Here is a 9695-nt window from a genome sequence, read left to right as displayed (position 1 = left end):
TTTTTTTTTTTTTTTCTGGTGAGTAATTTCCCAGCTAATAACATGCAGATTAAGGTGCCAATCTTCTCTAATATGGATAAAACAAGATGATTTCAGAAAGGGTGTTTAGGGAAGAAGGGAAGCTGGAATTCTTGCTCCTTGTTTGGCTGATCCTCGTGGTGGTGTAATTCAGAATATACACACAGAATGAATTTCCCTATTAGTAAAGGTTGGCAAAGCCTAAAGTGATGTAACACGAGTACTAAAGGAGAGGAGCCATGAAAAACTTGCTGTAAGCTGACTGTGAAAAGTGTTCCTTAGTGAATCAGAGGGAAATCTGCTTTTTACACTCCAGCTTCCTTAGCAGAAGTGAGACTCTTTCCAGGAGAGTGGACAAAAATTGTATTTATTCCAAAGTTTGCCTGGGGTAGTGGTTTGAGTTCTGACCTTTGGATGCAAAGTGAGAACAAATAGTGTTGAAAAATGTAAATGATTAAAGCAAGCTGGCCTTCTTCAGGAAACATTTGTGAGAGGTTTTGCCAAGGAAAGGTCTGGGTGATTGGGTAAATGTTTCACTACTGGAATAGGTGATGGGGATGTGTAGATGGCGAGTTTGGATGGGTATCACTTTTCGCAGGATGACAATACAATGGGAAATAACAAATGTGGGATACACGAGGGTTGGTTCCTAAAAGGTTTTGATTTTGGTCACTTTTGGGAACTGGAGAAAATGCAGAGTTTTGCCATTACATTTGATCTTTTAATGCATAGTTCTGTCCCAATTTTGTCTCTGTGCGTGTCCATCAGCAAAATAACGGCAGTAAAAGGTTCTCAAGTTTAAAACTGAATTAGTTTCAGGTTCTTCACTGGGGAGGTTTCAGCGTGTCGATGTAATCAGTCTGCAAAGTCAACATATTTACCTAACCCAGGACCAATGTGCCACTTCCTCTGAGTGTGGGAAGTTCACACCTTTCTGTTGGTGCCCTCAGTGGGTGTTTTAACCCAAGCACAGGTTGGGAACTCAGTAAGTTGTATTTTTGCACGTGATGAAGTTCCTCAGGTCTGCTCAGTGACTGGGGAGCAGAAGCTGCCCCAGTGAGCAGTTAAATTACAAGCCAGTGTGGAAATGACTGAGCCATAATATGAGTCAATACAATTCAGGTTGGGGACTTGTCTTTTTTTTTTTTTTTTTTAGTTTGACACAGTAACAGATCCCTGTGGAATTTACCCTTCCAAGCAGTCAAAACACGCTGTGTTTGCTCCATTTCCTATTGAAATCTAACAAAGAAGCCAAAAATCAGATTTCCATTTCCTAGTAATAAAGCTATTCCTTTGAGATCAGAGCTGGGAATGGATTTTTTTTTTTTAATATATATATATATATATATATAGCAGTTCCTGCTTAATAATTGAATGCTCTTTGGTGTCTTGTGTGAGAGTGTGAGGCAGAGCACATCTACCCTGTGAGTTCAATGTTAGACTGCTGGAATTGGCTTAAAGTTGTAGCCTAGTAGGGCTTGTGGTTAAGGCTGGTATTAAAGAGTTAAGAGCAGCCCAAGGTTATTAGATCATCTGGAAGCTAATTGCCCTTTCGCAGTGTAATAACGTAATTATGAGTAGTGTATGAAAATGGGGTGCATTCTGTTCCAGCATTATGGCTGCCTGTCTTTCCCAGGAATTGCATTGTCCTCCTTTGTGTGGAGATCTGATGATTTACATATTCAGAGCATGTTTGATATTTGCCACTTGCAGCTGTAAATGGGAAGCGTGGCATTAAACCCTCCCCAAATTACGCCATCTGTTTGCGGGGGTTTCCTGTGAGGTTTTTCGGCTCCTGATAGCTGGTGTTTCACCTTGGGTCTGTTCTCTTTAAACAAGCACATCCCCCTGGTGCAGAGGGAGTTGGGAGTCTGGTCTGGTTTAAATTGGGAGTCTGGTCTGGTTTAAATTGGGAGTCTGGTCTGGTTTAAATTGCCAGAATTCTTTCCTGAATGGATGGAGCAGTTGCAGCTGAGCAAGGCTCTTGCAAACTTCATCTCTTGCCCTGACACGAGAAAAGGTGTTGCTTGGAAAAAAAAAAAACCAACTCAGTCCTCAAGCTCTGTTTTTAACTCGAGTAGCACCTGATCAAATGCTCCCATGAATTTTTAAGGTGAAAAAACAAGTTTTAGTCTAACTTGCCTTTGTGCACAAATGAGATCTGTGGTTTGAGCGACGCAGTTTGTGACTAAAACGTTGCTAATGTGAATGGTAAGTACAGCTGGGATGTCTAATCCATCTAGAAATGACAGTTTTACTGGAATTCAGCACCGTGTCCTGGTCCCAGGTACCACCAAGGGTGCTGTTTTCCAGTGGGGTGATAATGAGAGTGGAAAAGTGCCATGGTGACCTCCCAAACCAGGTCACTGTTTGCTGGAACATGAGAGTTAGGGTCTGTATCTGAGGGACCAACAGTCCAAAATCTGCCCTGGAAAGGTGTGCAAGCTCCGTGGGGCTGGTAAAAGCAATCCTTGGGGATTTTTTAAAGCGTGGAGTCAGTCCCCGAAATGGGAATGAAGCTGAACATGCACACACTGAACTGGAGAGTTTGACTTTTCTAACAGATGCTGCTGTCTAAAGTTGTGTTTTGGCCCAGAGCTTTATTGAATCCATGCCTTTGGCTGGGTGCTTTCCCTCCGAGGATGCACTGTGGGCTCTGGGACGCCAAAGGTAAACAGATCGAGCTCCTTCTGTTCCGTTCCTGTGGGAGTTCCCCGTGGTTTAGGATTTCAGGGAAACCTTTGCTCAGTGCACATCTTTTTGCGGTTTGTTTGGAGCAGAGAGAATTTTTGGGGATGAGTTATGAGTGTTGTATGTCAGGGTAATCAAGTTGTGAGGTTGTTTTCGACCCTGTGGCTCCCACACTGTGATGCTGATGTGGGTCCTCTGTGGAAGTCTTAAAGTGTATTAACTGTTCTTCTCGGGCAGATGAACAAGTGCTTTAGTCCTACAGATAAGAGATGGTGAGTAATAAAACCTTCCCTGGGATTATCTTCAGGAGACAGTTGAAACTTTTCCTGCCTCTTCCAGCCTAAACTATGCGTGTGATGACTGTTTTGGTTTTGAAGCACAATATGTGAGCAAGATAGTAGTTGTGTTTGGGATTTTTTTTTGTGTGTGTGTCTAGGTTTATATCGGGATCTTTTCCTTAGAACTCTTGCCGTGGTTTTTGCTTTGTTTGGGGTTTTTGCTTTGCTTTGATGTGTCGTTTTTTTGAGGCTTTTGGTTTGGTGCCCTTTTTTTTTTTTCTTTCTTCCCTTCCCCTCTCCAAGAAGGCTTTTAGTTTGTGGGAGGATTTTTTTAAACTGCAGAGCAGTGTGAGTGCAGTTCTCCCTGCCTGGGAAGCAGTTGACAAAAGAATAACATGCAGAGCACTCCTGAAAAATCATGACAAGTTTTTCGCTTGGCTGTTGGGCTGAAAACTTGAGAAAACCCTTCACAGGAGGTTGTTTGTTTTGTTTTCATTTTTCTTGGTCCTATCAATACAATTTGAATAAAAAATAGTACATAATTATTTTGTAATGTCACTTAAACCAAAGTTCCTTCTGATTCCAAGGCCAGATCAGCAGATGTTAAGAAGCAGTCAGCAAGTAATAAATCTCACCCTGGCTGTGTGTGTGTTATCTCCTGGGAGAGGCTGCAGGACCCGAGGAGAAAACAGGGCTAATCCCTCAAGTGCTGGCTGGATTTAATGAGGTCCCAGTTGCTTGGGTAACTGGCACCTAGTGAATTTTCTCCTGTAGTATTTTGAAAGTAGCTCTTAAGTCAGCTGCTGATTAGGCCTGTGTTTCAGGAAAACACTGGGTGACAGGGCATCCTTCTGCACTCCTTTAATTGTTGCATATTCATGTGCTTTTTAAACGGTGGGAGCTTCACCCACAGGTGTCTTCAGAGCTGGGAAACTTCAGTGCATCATAACAATAATAAATCCTGTCACTTGTTTTGCCGTCTGGGGTTTTTATTGGGAGGGACAAGGGAGATGTGGTAACGCTGGTTCGTGTTACTGGGGGGATAAAGAAGGTCTTAAAAGACTTCCCTTGGTCACAGATGGATGAAACACTGCTGTGAACAGCTTCTGGTGCTCTGTTTAGTCTCATGTCTTGTCCAGTCCAGACTCCAAGCAGCTTTATTAAACATTTAATGTTGTTTCAGAGCTGTTATTGATGTCTAACCTCAAAGCTTCACCTTGAAAATAGAGTTGGGAACCTCACAGTGCTTCTTTTAGGGGAAATAACCTCCATTTTGAAGGTATTTCAGCAGGATACGTGGCCTGTGTGATCTTAATTTGCATGTCGTGGGGTATTAGCATGTAATTATAAAAGCTAAGGAGGTTTTTTTTTTTGTCTTTGAGTGTTTCAGGCCTCTTATTTTTGTGGGAACGTGTCAGTCGGCACACAAAGGATGAGCATCCTTGGCTTCAAGGAGAACGAGGCCCAAGGCCATCAAAGTGTTGCCACAGTCCCTGTGCCACCTCCTGGTTTGGCTGGTGGCACGTTGAAGTAGGAGTTCTGTTCATATCTGAGGCATGACCAGAGCCACAAAGTTATTTCATGCGGCGTTCAAATGTTTCCTCCCGGTGTGGATGAGACTCAGATTAATCACTCGGAGCGTTTCTTAACATTTTCCTCCTCTCAGGAAAGATGGTGTGAAGCCCTTTCACTGGGGTTCATTAGCACTGGGCAGCTGAGGGCTGTGGGGTCATTCCTGGAGCTGAGAGCTGTTTAAAACATGATATAATAGGGTTGAAACAGCGTGTGAGACCTGCGAGCTGGTCCTTGTTTAGAAACCAAGTGCTTCAAATCTACTCAAGCAACTCAACTGGGTGTTGCCCAGGAGCAGGAACAACCTACAGAGGAGGTGAATGTTTCGCTCTGAAAGTATCTACTGGTTTGTTGTCTTTTTTTTTTCTTTTTTTTAAGAGAAACTTCTCTGACTTTCAGAGAACTGAACCAGACCTAAGGGGAGGGAAAAAAAGTGGAAGTCGGTGCAGTGAGGAGTCACTGGGCAAGTGTGCAGTACCAAAACCAGCCAGGGAAGTGTGGAGGTTCCTGTGGGAAGCTCACCTCAGGGAGGTATAAAGGACACCTGGCTGTGTTTTTGGGATGAAAAGATGTCAGAAGCCAACTGCCAGCACTGCCAGCTTTGGTTCCTGTCGCTTGAGGTCACGCAGGAGATCGTATGATCCCTTGAAACACAGACCCCCCCCTCTTTGCAAATACCTTTTAACACGTGTTTGGGAATCTTTAGCAAGAGCACAGAGGGATAATGAGCTGTTGGAGCTTTGCTGCAAACTCATTTTTGAAGCAGCGCCCCTCTGTCTCACAACTCTGTGCTTTCATTCTTTTCTTGCACGGGGCATTTTTGTTTGCTTTTCAAGTACTATTCCTGCTGCCTCGTGTAGCAATGTCAAGATCAAAGGTCACACTTGCACTGGTGGGGTTTTACTGCTTTAAATGCTAAATATTTATTGCTGTTTTCTCTAAGTGCAATAAAGGAAGTGAGATGTAATTGAATCCATCTCAGTTGTTAAGTATTATGAAATGATGAGGAATATGCTGACCATTTGCTGCAGACAGTCTATAATATGAGACAGGGATCAAGCCTGCATTTCACACATGAATAAGCACAGTTAATCTCCTGATTACAACAGCCCTGCTGGACTGGGAAGGGAGGCTTTGGAGGGAAGGAAATTCTGACGTCTGCTCTGTCATTAACTGAAATAAGCTGCTCCTCAGAGAAAATGAGACCCAGGCCTGAAATTAAAGGCAGTTTCTCCAGGCAGAAATATCATCTGTCTTGATGCTTGTACAGAAAGTGTTTTAAAACAGTGGACGAGAAAAAAGAAATCTGTCCTGTTAATTCTGATAACATTTGACTGAAAGAGGAGAGTTTCTTTGTTTGCACTCTTGTGGAATTTTATGGAGCACTGAAGTGGTGCAGCTTTAGTTAGTCTTGTGGATAGTCTCTAAATCTCAGGATGCTGCTTTCTTTAGAGAGAAGCTGCTTTAATTATAGCCCTGTTTCAGTGGGAATGTCTGGCCAGGCAGCTCATCCCGGGAGCCCACCCTGCACTTACTCTTCCATTTTGAGCAGCTCAGACCCACAGGCAGTTGTCTGGAGTTAAATAAAACACTTAATGTGGCTGAAGACCAGAGGTTTTGCCTTTGCTTGCTCCCAAAAATAACCCGATCTGGTTTGGGTTTGGGTGGTTTAAATAACTCGAGTTGGAAGCTTTCTGGAAGATGAAAGGTTTGTGGGGGGGGACAGCTGAGTGTTCAGCCGTGGAGAAATGGAATTTCCAGTGGAGAAAAGCACAGCTAAATACACCCAGGCAGTGACAGTTTGGGAGATATTTGTAGACATATTGCAGAGATGGAGGCGCCAAAATAAAATTGGGAATTTAGAAACTGAAATGAGTCGTGGGGAGAGTTTTGGGTGTAGTTACACTTGGAGTTGCCTGCGAGGCAGCAATGGGGACGTTCTAATAAACACACACAAATGAATGTTTTCAGTATTATACAAAACTCATTTCTGTCTTAAAATAAAGGACTTAAAGGCAGGTATAGGAATGTGATCTATTGGTAACATTGATAAACATCCTGTAAAACCAGAGCTGTTGCAAAAGGAACGTAATTCTGTTTCATTTACCATTGGTTGTTATTGTCTACCAGCAGTTTCTCTTGACGCTTTGATTTCTTTGTTGGCTTTCCCCAGATCTGAATTTACAGCACTTGGCAGTGTTTATATTTTACCTATTTTAGTAAACATACCACAGATTTCTCTTTTTATTTGCCACAGACTTGCCTGTCAGGAGATCCATATGCATGCTTTCAACCCTTTTTACTTCTCAAAATCTGTTTTTTCTGAAACCTCTGTCAGCAAATGAGTAGTTTGTTTGTTTGTTTGTTTGTTGTTTTACAATACTTGATGATTTTTCAGGGGAAAGTGTGATTTATTTGTTGGGGTATGGTGGAATGGTTCCACTGCCTCTGGTTTAGCTTCTCCACCCTAATCTCACTTTTTGTCTCTTTATCTGCACTTTGTTGGCTGAACAGTTCTCCTGCAAACCCAGCTGTGTTGGTGTGGTGGCTGGAAGGAAAGCAGAGCAGTTGTGCCTGATAAAAGATGGCACGAGGTGGGATTGTTGGGGTGTCCTGTGCAGGGCCAGGAGTTGGACTTGAATGATCCTTTTGGGTCCCTTCCAACTCAGGATATTCTGTGATTCTCTGATAGAGAATCTGTTCAAAATAACCTGCTGTACATAACAACAAGGTTGTGTTTTTTTTTTTTTTTCCTGTTTTAAATGTTGTTAAGCAACCCCATAATGCAGATGTTTCCTTGGCTCCAAATGACTTGGAGTTCCCCAGATAATGTTCTTGTTACAGAAGCAGCTCCTGCAGGTCCCGTGGGCCTGTTCTCCCCTAACAGCCTTTAACAGGAGGGAGTTCTCTTGCATTATGGGGTCATTTTTTAAAAGCTCTGCTTTTCAGTGGTGCTGTGGGATGACTTCTTTGCATGACTCAGATCTGTATCATGGTAATCATTTACATTAGCCTGGATGGCTTGGGAGATGGAGCAGTAAGCACATGGCTTGGTATTTACTGCCTGGGGATTGTTGTTCTGTGTGTTATGGCTATAGAGGCCATTAAAGCACCTTTTTGAATGACAAGAGGGGTTCTGATAAACCATAAAATTCCACAGGAGTGGGAACTCCCACTTTAACAGGGTGGATTGGGCTGGGCTGTGACTTGTTGTGCTCCGGTCACAGCTCTGGATTTTGGTTGCTCTGTGCCCCACTGGCCCTGCTGTTTGCTGCATCCCTCCCCAAGCACTGAGAAAACAGAGAGTGTAGCTCCTTTATCTGCTAAATTTGGGAGCACAGAAACTTCCTAAGACTGTATTGATCTTACGTTGCTGCTCTGAAACTAGTGTGGGGAGAAACTGTGGCTCGTTTGGAATGACATTATTTTTATGGAAGCCTGTGTGTAAAACTGCCCGAAAGCAGGTTGTTCTCAGAGAGAACTCTCAGGTCACTGCTGTGAATGTGGTCCATAAATTGCCCATCTGTTTCTGGAGGAGGCAGGAGCTGATGTGCTCACTGCAGATATCGTTCCTGGTGTTTCAGTCTCCTCTGTGGTCAGCGCTGACTGTCTTGGTAAGTGTTGTTCTTAGGCCTTCCTGAATTTAGGAGCTCTTGCAGGTAGAAAGTTGTTCTACTTGTGCTGTGTGTCAATTTAGGATAACACAAAGGGAAATGTTACTTTGCTGTCTTAGATCCTTCCCACTCCAAGCCTTAAAAATCCTCATGATTGATTGCCCGATAAACCTGGCACTTTCCTCCTGAAAATGTGACTCTGAAGACATGCAAAATATCCTGGTGGTAAATGCAGAAATATTTTTTGCCTGGTGAAATGCGGCTTTGCTGCTTCCCCCCTCCCCTCAGTTCCTGTAAGTTCTGTGGCATCAACACTGTGTCGAAGAGAGGGATTTGAGGATCTTATCTGAGCTGTCACCCTGCACAGCTCGTCTGTCAAACAGCCCCTCACCCCGGATTTCAGGATGATGCCATAAACATCCCAAGCCAGAGTGTATCAGCGTGAGGGTGGAATGTGCAGTGGGAGAGCAGCACCATAAACTGTGATTTAAAACCTGGCAGCTGCGAGCGTGGCCGGTGCGAGACGGGGCTCAGAAATGTGACATCCCCTGTTTGCTTTGCTCAGGTCAAGTTGGGTAAATAGCAGGGGGGGGAGGAAAAAGGTCAGTGCCTTGTCACGGGAAACTCCTCGAATTGTGTGCCTGGATCCAAGGGTGACCTCGGAGCTGAAGGATGCTGGTGCAGTCAGTGCCTGTTGGGTGCTTTGTCCCCACCCTGGAGCCACGGTGGGGGGGGGGGGGGGGGGGGGGGGGGGGGGTGATTGGCACAGAGCAGTTCTGAGCCAACAAACACGCTTGGAATTGCGTGTTCTTCGAGGGTTACAAGGGCTGTAAATATGTAACTCGGTGACCATTCCTGCCCACGGTGTCCCAGCCTGTGTTTGTGCTATAAACTCGCAGTGGAGGAGATAAGGGAGACAACTGATAAGAGGTACATAAATCACTGCAGAGACTCCCAAGAGCTTTTTAAGACTTTCAGCAAACTTGCTTCCAGAAGGGGTCACACACTTGTCCTCTGAGCATTCAGGCAGCAGGATCCCTTCAACACCCACTGCACCAGCAGGATTGTTCCATCAGACCCAGGAGGGGCCCCAGAACACGGCAGGAAAATGAATGTTTGTGCTGAACAATGCATTAATGGCCCAGGGAAGAAGTTGGTGGGTAGTTTGTACTCCTGGCAGGGAGAGCTCTGTGTTTGGGCTCTGTGTGTGGTAGTTGGGTGGAAAATACTGCAGGTAAACCCAGCAGGATGTGGAGTCTGGAAGTTGGGGTGAGTACCTTTAGCATAATCTCACTCCAAGCAGATACTGTCCAAGAGTGCTCATAGAAAGTTCTTGCTCTATCTTTTCTTCCTTTTGCTTTCCTTTTCTTCCTTTTGCTTTCCTTTTCTTCCTTTTGCTTTCCTTTTCTTCCTTTTGCTTTCCTTTTCTTCCTTTTGCTTTCCTTTTCTTCCTTTTGCTTTCCTTTTCTTCCTTTTGCTTTCCTTTTCTTCCTTTTGCTTTCCTTTTCTTCCTTTTGCTTTC

General features: G+C 44.2%; 1 protein-coding gene across 6 annotated transcripts in view; it reads left to right on the top strand.

Annotated features, from left to right (window-relative positions):
- The window catches only part of RERE (arginine-glutamic acid dipeptide repeats), a 155886-nt gene that overhangs the window by 10199 nt on the left and 135992 nt on the right, over positions 1-9695 (top strand). The window contains exon 1 of one of the 6 annotated variants that reach the window (XM_027882465.1): positions 9424-9442. The exons of the other annotated variants lie outside the window; for them this stretch is intronic. The gene's annotated coding sequence lies outside the window, so the exon portion shown is untranslated. Of the gene's footprint in view, positions 1-9423; positions 9443-9695 lie in introns of those variants that run through there. 6 annotated transcript variants of the gene reach the window in all.

This window comes from Empidonax traillii, unplaced genomic scaffold (genome assembly GCF_003031625.1).
Source record: "Empidonax traillii isolate 1590-97213 ecotype Southwest subspecies unplaced genomic scaffold, ASM303162v1 scaffold106:size2091409, whole genome shotgun sequence".
In the NCBI taxonomy this organism is placed as follows: domain Eukaryota; kingdom Metazoa; phylum Chordata; class Aves; order Passeriformes; family Tyrannidae; genus Empidonax; species Empidonax traillii.
Note: the sequence above shows the minus strand (reverse complement) of the source record. Positions and strands in the feature narration are given on the sequence as shown.